Source organism: Elephantulus edwardii, unplaced genomic scaffold (genome assembly GCF_000299155.1).
Source record: "Elephantulus edwardii isolate Elephantulus edwardi_28Jun2011 unplaced genomic scaffold, EleEdw1.0 scaffold00114, whole genome shotgun sequence".
Classification (NCBI taxonomy): Eukaryota; Metazoa; Chordata; class Mammalia; order Macroscelidea; family Macroscelididae; genus Elephantulus; species Elephantulus edwardii.
Window position 1 is genome coordinate 10,100,855 of NW_006399864.1, and position 22,537 is coordinate 10,123,391.

Here is a 22,537-nt window from a genome sequence, read left to right on the forward strand (position 1 = left end):
CAGGACAAACCTGTTTGTTCTCCTAGCAGTCCATGGTATATTCAACACTCTTCTCCAGCACCACAACTCAAAGGCATCAATTCTCTTTCTATCAGCCCTATTCACTGTCCAACTCTCCGATGCATAGCACTTGAAGACTTGAAGAGACAATATTTTTATAGTTACTCCTGTTATGTGCTATGAAGTCAATTTTGATTCACAGCAAATCCTATAAATAAAGATCTGAACCTTGTCGTGTCCTACACTATCCTCACAATCTCTCTTATATCCACTGTTAGAGTATCTATGTCAGTCCATTCGGTTAAAGACCTTTCTCTCTTTTTCTTACCCTTCAATTTTCCCAGAATTATATCTTCTCTCAAAAACTGGCCTTCTCCCGACAATACGACAGAATATGTGAGACAAAGTTTCACCATCCTTGTTCTTAGGAGCCCTCTGGTTGTACTTCTTCCCAGTTAGATCAGTTAGATTAGTTCTTTTGGCAGTACGTGAGATATTCTGTACTCTTCAACAATACCACAGGTCAAAAGAACGGATTCTTCTTCAGCCATCCATAGTCATTGTCCAACTTTCAGAAGCAGAGGAATCAACAAGACTCTGGCTTGAGTTATTTCAGGGTGGTTATTGTTATTATACGTTCTTGAGTTGAAACTAACTCATAATTGACACTCCAGTGGTTTTTCAGAGGCTGAAATCACAAGGTAGGAGACTGCTTATCTTTCTCCCATGGATTTTTGGACTGTTGTTGTTGTTATGTGTCATTGACTACAACTCATAATGACCCTATTAACAATAGCTCTGAACCCTACCCTATACTGAGTCAATTACCATAGTCACTGTGTCAATCCATCTTATTCAGGCTCTTCCTCTCCTCCATTGATCCTCTACCCTCCCAAGTCCTCCTGAACATACTCAGAGCATAAGATGAAGTTCCAAATTCTAGCTTCCAAGGAGAAGCCTGGTTTCATCCTCTCTAAGACAGAAATTTTTGTTCTCTTGGCAATCCATGGTATGTTCAATATTCTTCTCCAGTACCACACTTGAAGCTATCAATTCTTCTATCATCCTTAAATAGATATTAATTACATGCAAAGAAGGAATCAAATTATCATTACCATTTAGTTCCATTCCTCTGTATTTGTGGATATTTATACATAACAAATGTCTGTATACATAATTGTTAACACATGTCTATGATTTCATTTAACTTGGGTCCATAGTCAGTACACTTTATATCATTAGTCAGAAGATCAACAGACATATTGCATTGGGAAAATCTGCTGTCAGGGAACTCTCCAAATTGTTGTTGTTATGTGCCATCAAGTCACCTGTGACTTATAGTGACAGCACTTATATGTACAATAGCTCTGAAGCCTACACTGTCTTGAGTCAGTCTCACTGACTCCAACACACCTACCCCCATTGCCCCAATTACTGTATCAATACAAATCAGCCCGGGTCTTCCTCTCCTGTCCTGTCCCTCCACCCTTCAAAGCAGGACATCTTTCTCCATTCACCAATCTCTCCTTAGTTTCACCTTCTCCAAGACAGATCTATTTGTTTTCTTGGTAGTCCATGGTATGTTCAAGACTCTTCTCCAGCACCATAACTCAAAGGCATCAATTTTTCTTCAGTCATCCTTAGTCATCGTTCTGACTTATATTAAGTAATTGTGAAGACCATGACCTGTATCAGGTACACCTTAGTCTCTAGATTGATACTGTTGCTCTTTAGCACTCTAGAGATGTCCCTGACAACAGCTTTTCCCAGTGCAATTCATCTTTTGATTTCCTGGCTGTTTGTGCCAAGAGTGATTGTGGACCTGAGAAAGCAGTAATTGTTAACAACCTTAATTTCTTCTCCATCTATCATGGTGCTGCAAATTGATCCAATGATGAGAATCTTTGTCTTCTTGGTGTTGAGCTTCAAATTACTAAGGATTAATAATGGCAGTCGGAAGAGTAAGGTGTGCTCGATTCAGATCATTGTTCTTCTAATCACCTGTCATGATTCTGAGAACTGGACAATGAATAAGGATGACATAAGAAGAATCAATGCTTCTGAGTTGGAATATTGGAGAAAGGTGCCATGGACTGCCAAAGGAACAGATATATCTTAGAGAAAGTGCAACAAGAATGCTCCTTGGAGGTAAGGAAGGAGAAGCTTTATCACACATACTTTGAGCATGTTGCTAGGAGAGGCTATTCCATGGAAAGTGCCATCGTGCTTAGAAAGGTGAAGGATCAACAAAAAAGAAAGCCTTCAATGAGATGGGTTGACTCAATGACTGAAGCAATAGGTTAATGTGGGCCAGAGATGATGAGAAGGCACAGGATAGGACATGGTTCAGATCTGTTCAGTGTCACTACAAATTATACTCAACTCAATGGCACATAACAGCACCACATAAAATTCAGAAGCAAGTGCTTATGAAATTTTTGCACATGTCGATACTTAGGAAAACAGTAATGAAGACCAGAATTACTAACATTCAATTAAATAGTTTATGCCTTTATCAAAACTCATGGCCAATCAACCAGAAGCAACTCAGAGCTGACCCTCCAGCAGGTTTTCAAAAGGCTGTAAATATCAGGGGACAGAGATGCCCGTCTTTCTCTCTTGGAGTCACTGGTGTATTTGAACCACCAAAGAGGCACAGAATTAAGTCAGCAGCTCGACTCCCCGTGGAGCGCACCACCAAAGCTCCTGTCAATATGTCCATAAACTCAGATGGTAAAAAAAGGACTTCTTTTAATGTTCTTTTCATTCATAGGAAGACAAGCTTAACTGAGTGGACACTGTGTGCTGATCACATCTGTCTCCACCCAAAATCCACCAATCACTTTATTGAGGACTCCAGCTTACCCTGACCTCAGGTTCAGACACGCCCAGGAATGCCTAATGAACAAGTAGGAAAAACCATAGTGGCCTCTCCTCTGTCAACTCTTTCCATGTGGTAACCAAGTGTTCTCCTAATAGAAGATGCACCCTAAAGGGGTCAGACATGACCATTTTGACTCAGAAGCAAAGACTGAGCCATTGGAGGGAAATGGTTAAGTATTAATGTTCACAATTATTAGCGATCATATCCAGCCAAGTAAAACATCATGATAGCATACCCCAATCCTAGGGAGGGAATATTATAGAGAAGTTATTAGCTATATAACCTTGGACAAGTTTGTAAGCCTTCATCTGAGAAATAAGGATAATAACACACAATAGTAATATTACCATCGGTTGTCAGGAGGATTAAATAAATTAATCCATATAAAGTATTCATTTACAGTATCTGATACATAATAAGTATGCAACAGAGCCAAGCTAATTATTAATGTTTAGGGGAAAGAACAATAATAAAGATAAAATTATTTTACTTTCTAAAATTTTATAAAATGTTCTGTCCCAAGTTATGTTTATAGCATTTTTCCAACAGAAATTAAAACAAAAGAATTAGTCATTGCCTATGCCTGCACTGAACACTTCTTATCATTTAAGATGATTCAGTATCTACAAAGGGTCTTCTGTATAAAATGCAGGGCCCAGAAGGACTCCCCCCTAGCAGTTATTGAGGGATGTTTTTATTTTCTAAGTTCTAAAACTTTTTAGTGAATTAATGAATACAAAGGAGGTAGTGCTATTAATATGGTACTCTGATATTCACAAATTGATGGAGCCTTGGGAAGCTCAGATTATAAATTGATGCCTATAAGCCTTTTTGTCATAAAGGGAAGGGATAAAAAAGCTCCAGCTATGCAGTCATTTGCTCAAAATCAGACTGAAATACATATTGGGGCTGATGTACAAATGCTGTCCATCTGACTGCGAAAGCCAAGGTCTTGCTGTTGTTTCATATTGTCTACTAGCCACAGGCTTTGCTTTAGGATCTCCCAATTTTTATAAGGACTGTATACACATCTTTACAAGAGTAAATATTGGTCAGTTACTGTCGCATTTCTGAACTTTAAATCTAAAGATCACGTCCAACCTAATCAAATGCATAAGGTAGGATAGTTTGGTCACGTGTGACATCAAGTCAGCTCCACCTGGTAAGAACAACAGAAGAAATGTTTTGGTTGTCTGTAAAATGCTCTGGCTTTGCTTCCACAGGTGCAGCGAGATGCAGGTAGTTCAACATGAAATCAGTAGCCTATCTCTCTCTCCCTCTGCTTCTTTTCTGCCTTCTTCTATATGAGCATCCTTTCAAGTAGTGTAAAAGAAACACCTCCTATGTAGGCTTCTAGCCATCCATTTGTTTTTATTTTCAGTAAGCACTGCATTCCCATTCCAAAAATAAGTGACCTGACAAAGTGTGGAAATTATAGAACAATATCACAAATATTGCACACTAGCAAAATCCTGCTGAAGAGCGTCCAGAAACAACTGGAACAGTACATTGACAGCGAACTACCAGAAATACAAGCTGGGTTTAGAAGAGGTCGTGGCACTAGAGACATTATGGCCTATGTCAAATGGGTCTTAACAGAAAACAAAGAGTACCACAGGAATGGCTGTGTTTCATTGACTATGCAAAGATATTTGACTGTGTGGATCACAACAAATTGTGGCTAACCTAGAGGAAAATGGAAATCCCAGAACACTTGCTTGTGTTTATGTGAAACCTACACTTGGATGAGGAAGCAGTCATTAGAACATTGCAAGGAAACACTGCATGGTTCAAAATCAGGAAGGGAGTGCATCAGGGATGCATTCTGTCTCCATACCTTTACAATCTACATGCAGAACAGATCATTTGGGAAGCTGGGCTTTATGAGGAGGAATGTAGCATTGAGGAAGACTCATCAACAATCTACGCTATGCAGACGACACAGCTTTGCTTGCTGAAAGTGAGGAGGAACTGAAGCACTTGCTGTAGAAAGTCAAGGACTGTAATCTCCAGTATGGACTGAGGCTCAGCCACTGGGCCAATTGGCAGCACCATGATAGATGGAGAAGAGATTGAAGTTGTTGACAATTACAGCTTGCTAGACTCCACAATGTACAGTCTTGTCACCAGCCGTCAGGAAATCAAAAGATAAATTGCATTGGAAAAATCTATTGTCAGGGATCTCTCCAGAGTACCGAAAAGCAATGATGCAAATCTAGAGACTAAGGTGCACCTAATCCAGGCCATGGTCTTTGCAATTACTTGCTATGCATCACAGAGCTGGAGCATGACGAAATATGACAGAGGAAGATTCAATGCCTTCAAACTGCGATGCTGGAAGAGAGACTTAAACATACCATGACCGCCAAGAAAACAAATAAGTCTACCTTGGAGACGGTGAAACCAATTATCTCCTTGAAGGCTAGCATTTGTCTCACATAATTTGGACACGTGGCCAGGAGGGACCAGTCCTTGCAGAAGGACATCATGCTTGGAAGGGTGGTACAACAGCACAGGAGAGGAAGACCCCGGATGAGACGGATTGATACAGTAAGTGGGGAAATGGAGTTAAGTGTATCAAAATCAGATCAGCTTAAGACAGGGCAGGCTTCAGAGCTGCTGTACATGGGGTTGTTATGGGCCACTGGTAACTTGATGGCACATAACAACAACTGTCAATCCTAAGGCAGGCAGTTCCAATCCACCAGCTACTCCTTGGGAGAAAGATGGGCAATCTCCTCCTGTGCTATTTAAAGTCTATGAAAACTCCACAGAGGGTCAACTATGAGTCAGTTTCAACTTGACTGCACACAACAATAAAAGCAGGAAAACGTGCATAAAAAGCAAGAGGCTGCTTGGTCTCTGCCGTTCTCACAATCACTGTTCCGACTGAGCCCACTGGGGCTGCTCGTCTTGTGTTGAAGAGCTTCCTCCTTTTCAGTGACTCTCTACTTAATCAAGCCCCTTGTTCAGAGGTCAATTCTTCCTGCCAACACGTTCAAAGTGCATGACATCTCACCAACTCCACTTCACAAAACGCAAGGAACATTTTGGCTGTACTTTTTCAGTGACGGAAGCCCACATCCAAGCTTCCATCTACCATCTTAATACCACTGATAGAAAGGAAAGTATGATCCTGCCAGAGGTGCCAGGATAAGTCCTGAAGCTGCAGATCACAGGTCTCGATTACATCATGTATCCACCACTGAGCAATTATTGTGATCAGCAGGGCATTATGCTCTGCTTGGCTCCTCCAGAGTCACACGGCCATTGCTATCAGGAGAGTGGGAGGTAAGAACTTGGAGTAGTAAATCTACCGTAGCTATAGGCACTAATAATAAAACTAGGAAATAGAAATTGTCACCCTAGCCATAGGCAGTAATAATAAAACAAGGAAATAGAAATTGTTCCTACTGTATAGTGAAGGTAGTGTATCAGCTTGCCTGGCCCTTGATTCTCTGCTTGAAAGTTAGGATGTAGCCATTTCCTTGATAAGAGTTGTAATCACCTCCATGAAATTACTTCCATTGGAAATTTGTCATAAACAGCTGTTGAATTGACTGATGTACAACTTCATACATTCTACATTCCAAATACTAATGGATATTTGTACAAGTTTCTTCTCATTCTGAGTGAGCCGCATCAGCAAATGAAGGTCCCAAATGCCTTAACCACACCACCATCAAGGCTCCATGCAATTAGTCTCTTGTTTTGTTTTATTATGAATATGAATTAAGATATAAAAGAAACTTTTTAATTATTACACCACCAGGAATTCTTTCTAACACAGTGGAAGCTTACATTCAACATAATTCTAATATTAAGCTGTGGTGCTGGAGAAGAGTACTGAATATATCATGGACTGTTATGAGAACAAACAATTTGTCCTGGAGAGGGTAAAGCCAGGCTGTTCCTTGGAGGCAAGGATTCTGAAGCTTCGTCTGACATAATTTGGACACATTGCAAGGCAGGATCAGTCCTTGGAGAAGGACATCATGCTTGGGAGGGTGGACGGACATCACAGGAGAGGAAGACCCTCAATCAGATGGATGCATTCAGTGACTGGCAATCGATATAGGTGTATCTATGGATTGGCATGGGATAAAGCAGGGTTTAGGGCTGTTGTATATAGAATCGCTATGAGTCACAGGAGACTCGAGGGCACATAACAATAACAACAATAGTTATGTGTTTTCCAAATCTAATTTAAATTAAAGCTGCAGTAGCTTTAGATTTATTCCTTTTTAGTGCAAAGTAGCTTGCTGTATTAGAAGTTTGTGTTCATATTTATTTTCATTCTATCATTCCAGATCTTGATGCCTGACTGACTCATTGCCACTAAATTGGAACCGACTCATGGCTGATCTTCAAGAAGTTTTTCAGAGGCTGTAAACTTAAGAGAAAAATTGCCCATCTTTTTCCCTGAGGAGCAGCTGATGGATTCAAACTATCTGCCTTTGTGTTGACCATGCAACTCTTTATCCAATTTGCCACAAGAGCTTCCTAAACCCTGATTAAGAAAATGAAAAACTCCAGCTCATCATCCGTTAAGGTGTGAAAGACACAAGCCATAATGTTTTTTAAATGCCTCTTAGTTGCAAAAAATGGATAATAGGTAAAGAAGACAGAAGAAGATAGATGCGTTTGAATCATGCTAATGGAAAAGAATACTATACACATACATGTTGGACGGTCAGAAAAATGACAAATCTGCCCTAGAAGAAGTACTTAGAATCCTTCCTTAGCATTCATACTGGTGGTGAGACTTGATCTCACGGCCTATGGATATGTGAGTAGGAGGGACAAACCCCTAGCGAAAGAGACTGCTGTTGTCAAAACCAACCTGTAGCTGACCATCTGGTGGGTTTTAGAGGCAGTTAATCATGTGGGAGGAGATTGCCCCTCCTTCTCCAGAGGAACAGCTGCTGGGATTCAAACCACGTGCCTTCAGAATTGCAATGCAGCTTCTTGTTGCTAGGCCATCAGAGCTCTCTGGAGAAAGAGACTGTTGTTGCTGTTGTTGTTCTTGTTGCTGCTGTTGTTGTTGTTCTTGTTAATTGCCGCCGAGTTGTAGGCTACTCATAGTGACCCCATGAACAAAAGACCTGGACAGTTGTATTTCCAGAGGCAAGCTATTGTGGAAGTGGATGCCACTCCTGCTTCCAAGCTTGTTTTAATCAGAGAGATCCACCAAACACTGTCCACCATGGGTAACCATTCTCTCATTTGACACATCAGTGTCACAGTGTTCAGCTTCAAAGCCACCACGGGTTACCTCTGTCCAACAAGTGGACAAACCAGGGCTATATGACCTAGAAGAATGTTTGACCCAAAACAATTAAAAACAGGCCTGAGGGCCGCAGATTAAATTCACCCACCTTTGGCTTGGGAGCATCACTATGCTTGGTAAATTAGGGGGTCAGAGGAAAAAAAGCAGGTCCTCCACGGGATGGGCTTGCTGCTGCAGCATGATCTCAAACATAGCAGCAGTTGGGTGGGTGGCACAGGACCTAACAACAATGTCTTGTTTTACATAAGGTCACTATGACCCTTAGAACTGAGGTCAAGGCATTCTGTAACACAGCAAAAATGGGATGTTGAATAACCTATCATTGACAATCAACAGGTACTGACTGTTCCCTTGTTTGCCTCTCTTGGAATACTTCAAACGATGTGGAGTGAGGCATTGATTTGCTGAAAACATTCCTGCCTGCTCATTTTACTTTAGGGTATTTATTTACAATAATCCAGAAATATCAAACTCAGTTCCAACAGGTTGTTTCTGTGTTATAGCAACCCTGAAGGGCAGAGTAGAGCTGCCCCGTGAGATTCCAAGGCTGTAAATCTCCCGTCCAGCAGCGGATACTTTCAAACTGCCCACATTCTAGAAAGCAGCTAAGAACTTAAACACTACACCACCAGGGCTCCTTATTTATATGCAATGGGCAGCCTTAAATATAAAAACATAGCTAGTGTGTGAACAAGAACTACTGGGACAGATGGGCCTACAACAAACACATTTGGCCTGTTGCAACACATAATTTCGTCTTTAAGAAACTGCTATGTAACTCATGAAATGCATTCTGTTGAAATACAGTCTGGATAAAAGGAAAGAACTTGGCAGTGAAGAATGACGGATAGGTTGCTCATCCATTCAACACATGACATCTGCACTCATAAATTTATCTCCCGTTTGAGGAAAGTAATCAGAGCCCTATCACCATGTTTATCATTGGACTTGGTCCCTTATCTCCTGAGCACAGGCCGACTCCCTTGCTCCTAGGTATGTAAGATGTTATCATCCTATATGCAGAGGGGATTTGACATGCTCCATAAGCCTTGCATGAAAAGAAAAGCAAATACAGTACTTTTTTTTCTGGATGAAATCTTAAAGTTGAGGTTGTGTACAAGTAGTCTAAACGGAAAAAAATCAAACTCTGATATTTTTTCAGAGTCAGTTCTGCCACTGAGTCAGTTCTGACTCATAGTAACCTTGTAGGGCAGCATAGGAAGTCCTCCATTGGCTTTCTGAGGTTGTAATCTTTATGAAGGAAGTGCTTGTAGTCCTGTGGCTAAGGGGTTGTGCTGCCAACCCATTCGAGGCTGTTGTTACATGCCGTTGAGTCACCTGTGACTCATAGTGACCCTATGTACAACAGCTCTGAACCCGGCTCTACCTTGAACCAATTTTTTTTGTCTCTGACACACCTACCCTCATTTCCCCAGTCACTGAGTCAATCCATCTCATTGAGGGTCTTCTCTCATTGTGCTGTCCCTCCACTTTTCCAAACGTGATGTCCCTCTTTGAGGACCGGTTCCTCCTTGCAACATGCCCAAAGTATGTCAGATGGAGCTTCAAATCCTTGTCTCTAACGAGCAGCCCAGTTTCATCCTCTCCAGGATGGACCTGTTTGTTCTTTTAACAACAGTCCATGAAATATTCAATATTCTTCTTCAGCACCACAACTTAAAGGCATCGTATTTTTCTATCATCCTTAGTCACTGTCCAGCTCTCTGATGCATAGCAAATAATTGTGAAGTCAATGGCCTGGATCAATCAGGTGCATCGGTCTCTAAACTGACATCATTACTCTTCAGTACTCTGGTGAGGTCCCTGACAGTCAACTTTCCCAATGCAATTCCTCTCTTGACTCCTGGCTGCTGGTAGGAGTGTTGATTGTGGAGCCAAGCAAACTGAAGCTGTTAACAATCTCAATCTCTTTTCCATCTATTATGAAGCTGCCAACTGGTCCAGTGGTAAGAATACTAGCTGCTCCGCATAGAAAGATGGGCAATCTCCTCTCTGATTTACAGCTTCTGAAAACCTGCTGGAGGGTCACAGATTCAGGTTATTCAATTGTAACCTGATTTGGGGTCAGTTCCAAGTCAATGACAGTTCATTTCATCATCTTGTATTCTTTATGAAGGGAGCCATGGCTGCACAATTCACAAATTTGTGCTGGTAACCCAAAGATGACATTCTGGAGTGGATTGACTCCACTGGCCACTCTGAAGGACAAAGATGGACAATGTCCTGCAGTGCCCTAGAGAGCAGGCAATGAGTCAGAACTGACCCACAAGCAATGAAAGAGAAAAAGAGAATCTTTGTTCAAGCAAATTGCCACATCTTTCTCTTATAGAGTGGGCTAGTTGGTTCAAACTCAGACCTCTTTCTTAGAAATCAAGTGCCCTAACTACAGTTCACAACTAGGGCTCCAGGCAATGAGTTTAATGCTATTCTTTTTATTATTAATATGAACCAGACTATGACAGAGAACTTTGAAACTGACGAAAATCAATGAAGGCTAACATTCCTTTCTGAAATTCAGAGTGATCTATGCTGTACCTGAGCATCGGGCCATTAATTACAAGAGGAAATATGCATTGTTTAGAGAGATTTTTATTTTACCTTCTTGTCTGCAATGTAAATTCTCTCTTATTTACAGAAGATGACTTTGGAAAAGAAAAGTGATAACTTACAAAGTGTGACTTCAGTCCTACAGGATTCAGTGATTGTCTAAATAAGAAGAGAAATGTACCTAGTCAGAAACTGCTATAGAGTCTGAACAATCTGTAAGGTTGAAAATTTAATTTTCCAAGCCAGTAACTATGTGGGTTTGAATCCACTCAAGGCTCCGTGGGAGGGAGGAGGGTAGTCTCCTCCCATTGTGATTTATAACTTTAGAAATCCAATCACACTAAGCCAGAACCGGTTTGTCTGCAGAGTTTGTGTTGGTTTTTTTTTGGTTGGTTGGTTAGTTGGTTGGTTGGTTGCAGTTTGAATGACTTAAACACTTGGTAGCTACATGTTAAGAGAACATGAATTCCTTGTAGAAGTTTCCTTTAGTGTAGGTGCAATGATGCTAGGGCTCTTTAAGAATGTAACCCTGTGAATTGCCCTACCCATCCTCACCCCTCTGCTCTCACTCCTTCCCTCCTTGGGTCCCCTCCTTGTTTTTACTAGTTAACCTTCTATTTTTACAATAATGGGCTTATGCAGTATCTGTTCTTATGAGACTGAGTTAGTTCACTCAGCATAATGCTCTCCATTCTCTCCCAAGTTATGTAGTAGTTTTCGATATTGTTGTTCCTGAGAGCTGTATAATATTCCCCCGTTTGCATCCTCATTATCTTTGAGATACTTGAGGTCACCGTTACTGTCATTGTGCCAATCCATCTTGTTGAGGTCCTTCCTTTCCTTCACTGACACTCCACACTCCTAAGCATGCTGTCCTTTTCCAAGGAATGTCCCCTCCTAACAACATGCACAAGTGTTTGAGACAAAGGTTCATCATCTTTGTCTCTAAGGACCTGTCTGGTTGCATTTTCTTCAGAGAACACTAATTTGTTCTTTTGACAATCCATGGGACATTCAGTACTCTTCTCCAACACCACACTCAAAGGCATCAATTCTTTTTCTGTCCTCTCAGTAGTTCAAATGGTTAAGTGATCTGGTATTAATAAAAAAATGTGATGACTTATATCATCTAGAGGAACTTCGAAAGACTTGGAGATCTAATACAGGAATGTCATGTTGCTGTTGATTGCCTTCAAGTCGAGCACAACTCATAGCAACCCTATGAACAAAAGTCCTGAAGTCCCTCTACAACTATCAACATTTAACAAAGTTCATAGAGTTTCCAGAGGAATGTTGTTTAGGAAATGGATGCCACTCCTGCTTCCAAATCTGTCATAGAATGTTATTGGTTGAGTCCCCTGAGATGCATATAGAGACTCTATAGATGCTCTGAACCCTTCCCTGTTCTGAGCCAATCTCACGAATTCCGACACACCAACCTCCATTGCCCCAGTTACTGTATCTATCAATCCAAAGAGTTATCTGAGGAGTTCCTCACCTGCACTGTCCATCCACCCTTTTGAGCATGATGTCCTTTTCCAAGGACCAGACTCTCCTGGTCATATACCCAAAGTAAGTGAGGCAGAGCTTCAAAATCCTAGCCTCCAAGGAGAGACTTGGTTTCACCCTCTCCAAGACAGACTTATTTGTTTTCTTGGCAAACCATGGTATGTATGTTCAAGACTCTTCTCCAACACCACAACTCAAAGGTATCTATTCTTCTTCTGTCATTCTTAGCCATTGTCCAACTCTCTGAAGCATAAGGAGTCATTGAGAAGACCATGGCCTGGACTAGGTGCACCTTTGTATCTAGACTGATATCATTGCTCTTCAGCACTCTGGAGAAGTCCATGATGGCAGATTTTCCCAATGAAATTCGTCTTTTGATTTCCTGACTGCTGGTGTTAAGAGTGTTGATTGTGGATCTGAGCAAGCTGTAATTGCTAACAACCTCAATGTCACAGCCATTGAAAATCTGATGGAGCACATTTTACTCTGAAGCATGTGGAGTTGCCTTAAGTCAGAGAGTAAAACATACTAACGTTATGCAAAGCTGACATGGTACAACTACCGTGATAGGCACTGCTATTTCAAGGTGTCAGTCAAGAGATCTGAACCCAGAATGATTTTGTATTTTTAAATAGCAACATAAGAGCAAAGTTCAAGGAATCTCCTTTAACAGGATAATGGAAAATGATGGACTTGGGATTGGTGACTACCTCAAATGAACAAAGCACCGCTCCTGGTTGAAATGGGCCAGAAGGAGCTTGGCTAATGCTTCCAGTGTTTCTCCAGTCAGGGTCCCAGGTTAACATCAGCATCACCCGGGCCTAGTTAGGAATGCAGTTCTCAGACCAAACGCCCCAATACCTCAATATTTTGGAATAAATATATATTGAGTGACTGAGAGTCCAAGTCTGAAATGTCTTTGGTGATTCTTCTTCAGGATATTGCAATTGTTAGATCATCTGATGTATCTGAACATATAGGCACGTACAGTTAACTGGACAACTGACAGAGAGATTGCAGATAAATTTCTCCATCAGATGTATCAGTGCAAAGGAAAATAAGAAAACATTTTTTAAAAAAAATTAATAAATCCAAGGAAAATAAAATACTGTTCTAAAAAGTTAAATATAGTTTAATAAATTATTCAAGTCTAAATTATGCACCGCCAGAAATCCCGGGTACCTGTGAAAAACGCCTGTCCGTTGATTATCTGCGGTGGCTGCGGCCCTCAAGCCTCACTTCCACCCAAGACCACACTTGTCAGAGCTTCCAAGGGCTTGCTCCCGCCAGACAAAGATTCTCGCCACTGGACCAATTGGCAGCATCAGGATGGATGACGAAGAGATTGAGAGTGTTCACAGCTTCACTTTGCTCGGCTCCACAGTCAACACTCTTGGTACCAGCAGTCAGGAAATCAAAAAGCCTATCGCGATAGGAAAGTCTGCCATTAGGGACCTCTCAAAGGTACTCAGGAGCAACAGTGTCTCTCTGGAGATTAGGGTGCGCCTGGTACAGGTCATGGTATTTGCAATCGCTTGTTATGCATCAGAGAGTTGGACAATGACTAGGGAGGACAGAAGGAGAATGGATGCTTTTGAGCTGTGGTGCTGGAGAAGGGTACTGAATGTACCATGGACTGCCAGGAAAACAAACAGATTCTTCTTGGAGAGGATAAACCAAGCTGCTCCTTGGAGGCAAGGATTCTGGGGCTTCGTGTGACATACGTTGGACATGTTGCCAGGAGGGACGGGTCCTTGGAGAGGGACATCATGCTTGGGAGGGTGGAGGGACAGCGCAGGAGGGGAAGACCCTCTATGAGATGGATTGATTCGGTGACTGGGGTAATCGGGATGGGTGTGTCAGAGGCAGTGCAGTTGGCGCAAGGTAGAGCAGGGTTTAGAGCTGTTGTGCATAGGGTAGCTATGAGTCGGAAACGACTCGATGGCACATAACAACAACAACAACAAATTATGCACACAGTATAATCTTTTATATACTAAACATTGATCAAAAATTATGATGTAATTATTCTAGGAGACAGGATTCAGAGACAGAACAGTGCTTGGTGACATTTAGGCAGAAGTGTGGAATCTCCACTTACCACAGTATAAGTAATTAGATAGTACCAGAAATGGAAAAAATAAATCAGGACCATTTAATATATTTTGCCTAAAGATTAGAAATGGCCTAGTGGTGAGAAATTGCATTACAATCTCTAAGCACGTGGTTCGAATCCACCAGCTGCTCTGCAGGAGAAAGATGGGCAACCTCTTCCCTTACGATTAACTGGCTCTGAAAACCTGCTGGCCTGACTTGATGGCACACAACAACAATAACTAAAAGAGATCAGCTAGAAGAGGGGAACATAACTGAATAAAAGACAAAGGGATGTCTGTTGTTAGGTGTCATGGAGTTGACTACAATCTATAGCAATCCCATGAACCCTATCCTATCCCATTCTGTTCTCATCATTTCTGCCTTACCTGAGTCTATTGTTGTAGTCACTGTGTCAAACCATATGGCTGAGGGTCTTCCTCTCTTTGCTGACCCTCCACCTTTCCAAGCATCATGTCCCAGTAGCCTCTCCTAGTGACATTCCCATATTATGTGAGACAAAGCTTTATCATCTTTGCCTCCAAGGAACATTCTGGCATACATCTCCAAGATACATGTTTGTTCTTTTGGCAGTCCATGGGATATTCAATGCTCTTCTCCAATATAAAAGCCCAAAGGCATCAATTCTTCTTTTGTCATCCTTACTCTCTGTCCAGTTCTCATAAGAATAACAAGTGATGAAAATGACCATGACCTGACTTATGTGTACCTTAGTCTTCAAACTGGCATCATTGCTCCTCAGTAATTTGGAGAGGTCCCTGAATACAGATTTTCCCAATTCAATATAGCTTCTGATCTCAGAAGGATTTAAGTGATGAGACACACTAATCTTTTTGTAGTAAATCAGTAAGCTGATTCTAAACTTTTCATATGCTTCTCTTTGATTAAAAAATGAAATAAACAAATAAAACTATTTCATCTCCTCATTCTCTTAGTTCCTTGTTAACCATCAGTGTTTCCAACTCTAATGTGAGTCCTCAGTGTCTAGTACAGGAGTCAGTAAAATACAGACCTATTTATTTGTATAAATAAAAGTTTACTGGAACATTGCCATACTTCATTTGTAACATATTTTCTAGCTTCTTTCAAGCTCCAGCAGAAGAGTTGAGTAGTAGTGACAGAGCAGTGAAGTCTGAAATATTTACAATCTGGCCCTTTAGAGAAAAAAGTTTGCTTGCCTCTGACCCAGTTAACCCCATTTAGCATCTCATACATACAATGCATTGTAGTTGTATGTTTCTAATATCCATATCTCACTAATTCTGAAAGCAACTCTGCTAGCTATATGGTATTATATGACTGATGAGGAGACAAAGGCTCAGAAAATTTTAAGAAATCTGACGAAGATCTAGGAATTGGTAGGGAAAAGTGAGTTCCAATGTGAACTTCGGCTGAAACCAAGTTTTATATTCTGTCCAGCAGTATTGAGGCTAATGTCTAAACGATTTTTCATAATGTTAGTATGTTTTGCCTTCCTAAAATGTGAGCATTATTAAAAGGGGAGTAATACCTTAATGATTGTTCTCTCTGGGCCTGGAGAACAAAGTTCTTGAGATGATAACGAAGAGGAAGACAAAAGGCCCAGTCAAAATTCTCAGAACCAATCCTATGTCTTTAAGGTAACAGTAATGATGTTTGATCTCATATTTTTAAGGAACTAAAAATATGCCCTGAGCTGCTTTTTTAGTTGATGTTTTCTCAATAAATAAGGCATCATTGTCAGGTAGAGGTCACACATTAAGGCCTCAATGGTGATCATTCATCTTCTTGTGGTGAAGCTCGAGTTTCCTGTTTTGCATTTGTCTGACTCTCAGCGAGAAGGTCTCATAGGCAGAGGATTCATGTTTTTATGACCAGGAAATTCTTCCGGTCACCTGTGTGATTCCATGACTAATTACTCAAAAGCAAATGAGTAATAATGCATTGTTGGTGTTTGCTTCATGTCCCTAAATATATTCTTCAAAAAGTGACTACAAACTTCTTATACTGTTTAAATCTTCCAAAAACAGAAACCTGGTGAGAATTACTCCAGGGAAAATGACATTGTTTTCCTTGGAGAGGTTCTTAGGACTGATCTAAAACTTACTATGTACACTGTCAACATTGACTAGTGTAGATGTAATGCTCGCTTGTTTCTTTTTTAAAGTGAACCGAATTATTGAAAAGAAACATCTCTGGTTTGAAAAGAAGCATAGAGGACATTTATACCCATCTCTTGCCCCTCAAATAAGATTTCCTAGTTATTATTCAATTTACTCTTGAATAATTTACAGGAGGGAAAAACTCATTTGCAAAGGTGACGAATTTTCATTTCACTTCATTTATTCATTCATGCAAATAATCAAGGTATCTTTTCTATGCCAAGCTGCTGTTTTGGACTTTGAGGGGTTTTTTGTTGTTTTTTTTTTCCTTTTGTAGAGTTAATATCTGAGATGTTCTACTTTATATGTTGTTGATTTTGTTAAGTGCTGTCAAGTCATGTGACCCATAGCAAACCTATAACAGCAGATCTGAGGCATGTCCTATCCTGAGCCATCCTGTTCATCTCTGAAGCACTTAATCTCCTTGCTGAAGCCTCTGAGTCAATCCATCTCATTGAGAGTCTTCCACTTTTTCATTGACCTTCTACCTTTCAAAGCATGATGTTCTTTCCAGCAAATAGCTTCTAATAAATCACATGTCCCCAAACCTTCACCATCCTTGTCTCTAAAGAGTACTTTAACTGTATGTTCTCCAGGCATATCTATTTGTTCTTTTGGTAACTTATGGTACACTTAGCACTCTTCTCTAACATCACCAACTCAAAGGTATTGGTCTTTATTTTGTCATTCTTATTTCTTCTCCAGATCTAAGATGCATAGCAGGTGATTGGGAAGGTCTTGTTGAATCAAACACACCTTAATCTTTATGCTGATTTATTGCTTTTCAGTGCTTCGCCAAGGTCCCAGACAGAAGACTTTCACAGTAGAGTATGTCTTTTGATTTTTTTTGACTACTAGTACCAGAAGTGTTGATTTTGTATCCAAGCAAGATTAAATAATAGACAACTTCAACCTTTTCTCCATCTATCATGATGTTGTCTGTTGGTTGAGTGTTGAATATCTTTGTTTTCTTGATGTTGAGATATAACCCATATTGCAAGCTGTAGTCTTTGATCTTACATATCTTTTTATACCTCATATTTATTTTTTCCCCCTTGGGAAGTCACCAGTCTAATCCACCTTTTTATAAAATAATTTTTCATAGACCTGGAAGGTATGTTTTCCTTGATATTTTGTTCTCTGTTTCAGTTATGGTGTGAAGAAAAGCACTGAATGTCCTATGGATTTCCAAAAGAAAAAACAGATGAATACTGGAGAAAGCACAGTCAGAGGGCTCCTTAGAGGCAAGGTTGGAAAAGCTTCATCTCACATACTTTGGACATGTTGTGAGGAGGACATATTCCGTGAAAAGGGACATCGTGCTTGGAAAGGTGGGGGGTCAACAAAAGAGAGTAAAATTGATTGTGGATTGATACCACAGTGACTGCAGCAATCAGCTCAAGTAAGTCAGAGATGATTAGTAAGGTACAGATAGGGTTCAGCTCTATCATTCATAGTGTTGTTATGGTGGCATAGTGGTAAGGAGACGTGCTGCCACTTGAAGGCACATGGTTCGAATCCATCATCTCCTCTGTGGGATAAAGATGGGCAATTTCCTCCTGTGTAATTTGCTGCCTCTGAAAACCCACTAGAGGGTCAGTTATGAGTTAGTTCCGATTCGATGGTACATAGCAACAACCACCTGTGTCATATTCAACTCGTCGGGAACTAACAACAATCTCTAAAACCATTGCTTATATGATGTGGTTTTATGTCTTCAACCTTCTCTTTCAATTTGCTTCTAAACTTCTCTAAATATTGTCATCAAAATTACCATTCCCTACATGACCTGACCTGACGAATGCAAAGCTCAACCCCTTGTTTTACTTGCATCTACTCTGTTATTGTTGTTGATTGCTGATGAGTTGAGCATGACTCAAAGTGACCCTATGAACAAGAACCGTAGTCTTTCAACAAATATAGTCATTTCTCAAAGTTCATAGAGTTTCTAGAGGCACGTTGTTTAGGAAGTGGATACCACTCCTGCCTCCAATGTATCTACTCTATCCCACTTGAATTTCAAAATCATTTCAGGAACAGATTTGAGACCATAAACACTAATGAGTGAAGACCAGATGAACTGTGGGAAGATATCAAGAATATAATCCATGAAGGATGTAAAAAGTTAGTAAGAGACAGAAGAGGAAGAAAAGACCAAGATGAATATCAGATGAGACTCTGAATATTGCACTAGAGCACTGAGAAGCCAAACCAAAGAGCCAAAATTAAGGAGCTGAGCAGAAGACTTCAGAAGGCAATGCGGGGAGAAAAAGCAAAGTATTATAATAAAATGTACAAAGTGCTTGAGTCAGAAAATGAAAAGGGCTGAACTCACTAGGCATTTCTAAAGCTGAAGGAAATGAATAACAAATTCAAACCTCGAGTTGCAACACTTAATGAGGCTTTTGGCAGAGTATTAAATCATCCAGGAAGCATTAAAAGAAGATAGAAGGAGTATACAGAGTCACTGCGCCAAAAAGAATTGGCTGATACAGAAGGATTTTGTGAAGCAAAATTTGAGCAGAAGCCTGTGGTAATGAAGGATGAAGTTCAAGCTTCTCTGAAGGAATTGGCAAAAAACAAATCCCCAGGAACTGACAGCATAACAATTGACATATTTAAAAAAACAGATGCTGTTGTGAATGCGTTCACCAAGTTGTGCCAAGAAATATGGAGGACAATCATCTGGCTTACTGACTAAAAGAGGTCTACATTTGCTCCCATTCCAAAGAAAGGTGACCCAACAGAGTGCAAAAATTATTGAGCAATATCATTTATATTGCATACAAGAAAGATTCTGCTGAAAATTATCCAAAAACCACTGGAGTAGCTGTCAACAGAGAACTGCCGGAAGTACAGTCTGGCTTTAGAAGAGACCATGGTACTACGGATATTATAGCAAGTGTTAGATGGATCTTGGCTGAAAGCGGAAAGCACCAGAGGAAGGTCTGTATTTCATTGACTAGGCATTTGACTGTGTGGATCACAGCAAACTGTGGCTAAAGCTAAGAAGAATGGGAATCACAGAACACTTGATTGTGCTTATGCAAAACCTATACTTGGACCAGGAGACAGTCATCAGAACAGAGGAAGGAAACACTGCGTGGTTTAAAATAGGGAAGGATGTATATAAGGGATGTGTCCTATCTCCATAACTTTTTAGTCTATGCACACAACAGATCATCCGGGGGGCTGTGAGGAGGAATGTGTCATCAGGATTGGAAGAAGACTCATCAAAAACCTGCATTGCAGATGATACAACCCTGCTTGCTGAAACTGAGAAGGACCTGAAACGCTTGCTGCAGAAGGTCAAGGACTGCAGCCTTCAATATGGATTGAAGTTCAACATCAAGAAAACAAAAATTCTCACCACTAGGCTGATTGGCAATATCATGATAGAGGGTGAATAGATTGAGATTGTTACCAGCTTAGTTTGCTTAGCTCTCCAATCAACACTCTTGGTGCCAGCAGAAAAGAAATCAAAAGATGAATTGCATTAAAAAAGTCTGCTGTCAGGGACCTCTCCAGAGTACAGAAGAGTAACCATATCAGTCTAGAGACTAAGGTGCACCTGATCCAGGCCATGGTCTTCACAATTAGATGCTATGCATAAGAAAGGTGGACAATGACTAGGGGTGATAGAAGGAGAATTGATGCCTTTGAGCTGTGGTGCTGGAGAAGAATCTTGAATGTACCATGGACTGTTATGAGAACAAAAATGTTAGTCTTGGAGAGGGTGAAACTAGGCTGCTCCTTGAAGGCAAGAATTTTGATGCTCTGTCTGACATACTATGGGCATTTTGCAAGGAAAAACCAGTCCTTGGAGAGGGACGCCATGCTTGGGAGGGTGGAGTAACAGTGTAGGAAAGAAAGACCCTCAACAAGATGGACTGACTCAATGACTGGGGTAATGGGGGTAGGTGTGTCAGAGACAAAAATGTTGGCTCAGGAAAGAGCAGGGGTCAGAGCTGTTGTACATACCATCACTGTGAATCACAGGTGACTTGACGGCACATAACAATAATTCTATTTAACTCATTGCAGTCAAGTCAAGTCAGATTTATATCTGATCCTCCAGTATGTTTTCAGAGGCTGTAAACTGCACAGGAGGAGATAGCGTCTCTTTCTCCGGAGTAGCAGCTGGTGAATTAAAACTGCCTGCCTTTAGGTTGTTGGCAGCACAACTTCTTACCCACTGAGTTACCAGAGCTCCATCCACTACATTAATTAACACAAATTCAGTGACATCCATATTTCACACAAAGTCATTACCATTGCGTAGTGTTTGATTTATACTTTACCCTCCATTGGATTGTTCTATTTTTATCTCTAAGCAATACCTGATTGTACTTCCTTCATGACTGATGTCTTTGTTCTTCAGCAGTTCAGGATATATATGTATATGGTTATGTTGTTAGGTGCCACCAGGTAGAGTACAACTCATAGTGACTCTATGAACAGCCGTCCTGAACCTTGCTCTATCCTGTGCCATCCTCACCATTTCTGACACACTCGAGCCCATTGCTAAAGTCACCATGTCAATCCATTTCATTGGTGATCATCTCCTCTTTTTCTGACACTCCATCTTTGCAAACATCATGTTCTTTTCCAAGGAATAGCCTCTCCTAGCTACATGTCCTAAGTATGAAAGACAAAGTTTCACCATCTTTGCCTCCAAGGAGCACTCAGGCTGTGCTTTCTCCAAACATTGTTCTTTTGGCTGTCCATAGGATATTCAGAATTCTTCGTTGGCACCACAACTCAAAGGTATGAGTTCTTCTTCTGTCATCTTTATTATCCAGCTTTCTGATGCATAGCAAGTGATGAAGAAGACCATGGTCTGAATCAAGGGCATCCTCACTGACACCATTGCTCTTCAGCATTTTGGAGAGGTCTCTGAAAGCAGACTTGCCCAATGCAATGCGTCTTTTCATTTCTTGACAGTTGGTACCAAGGGTGTTGATTGTTGATCCAAGGAAGGTTAAATCATTGACAACTTCAATACTTTCTCCATATATCATAATGTTGACTGTTGGTCCTGTGATGAAAACCTTTATTTTCTTGATGTTGAGATGCAATCCATACCAAAGGTTATAGCCTTGATCTAAGTCTAAGATCTAAGTCTTTGGTCTTCTGCAGCAAGCATTTCATGTACTCCTCACTTTGAACAAGCAAAGGTGTATCAACTGCATGACACAGGTTGTTGGTCAATCTTCCTCCACTCCTGATGCCACATTGTTTCCAGAGTCTAGCTTCGTGAATTATTTGCTTAGCATACAAATTGAATAGATACAGGGAAAGAATTGAATTTTGTGCACGCAATGATTTATTTATAGCAAATATCTTAAAAAAAAACAACCCAAAACCCATAGAAGGTGACTTTACACATATACCTCACCTGATGGATTACTCAGGAATCAGATTTATTTTATTTGATGATTTTTTAAAAAAATAATATGCTTCCTAGCCATCAACTACAACTTTTGCCACAAGGTCAGATGAGGACATACAAATGAGGTATATACACTAGTAATGAAGAGATTGGCCAGTTTTATCAACTCATCAATCTTAAACTGATCCGATTTAAGGGAAGAACATGAGAAACTTGCTGCCAGCAAAAAAGAAGGTGCCAAGAGTGCAGGGTGTGTCCGTTTCAGTCAGAGATTTCTGCACACTTCAGATTGAAAACTAGAGGAGGGTAACAGCAATTGCAGTAGTAGATAACTAGAGTTTGGCATAAGACAGAGCTGACTGCAGACTGTTCTCCACAGAGCCAGAGCCAGGGGCCTTTGACCAAGTCAGATGGAGGACTACGTGGGAAAGACTTTAATTGGTAGGATAATGAGAGCTGTGAAATGCTGACTTAAACCTAAGTGGCTGAAGATCTAAGGACTTTGTCAGCACACTGAAGAAGCTATTCTGATTCAAGAATTGTGTGCTGTTGCCAATCTGAGCTGTAGCCTCTTTGCTTTCCTAATAAACCACATAAATGTGAGTATAGTTCTGTGAGTCCTATGTGGTCATAACACT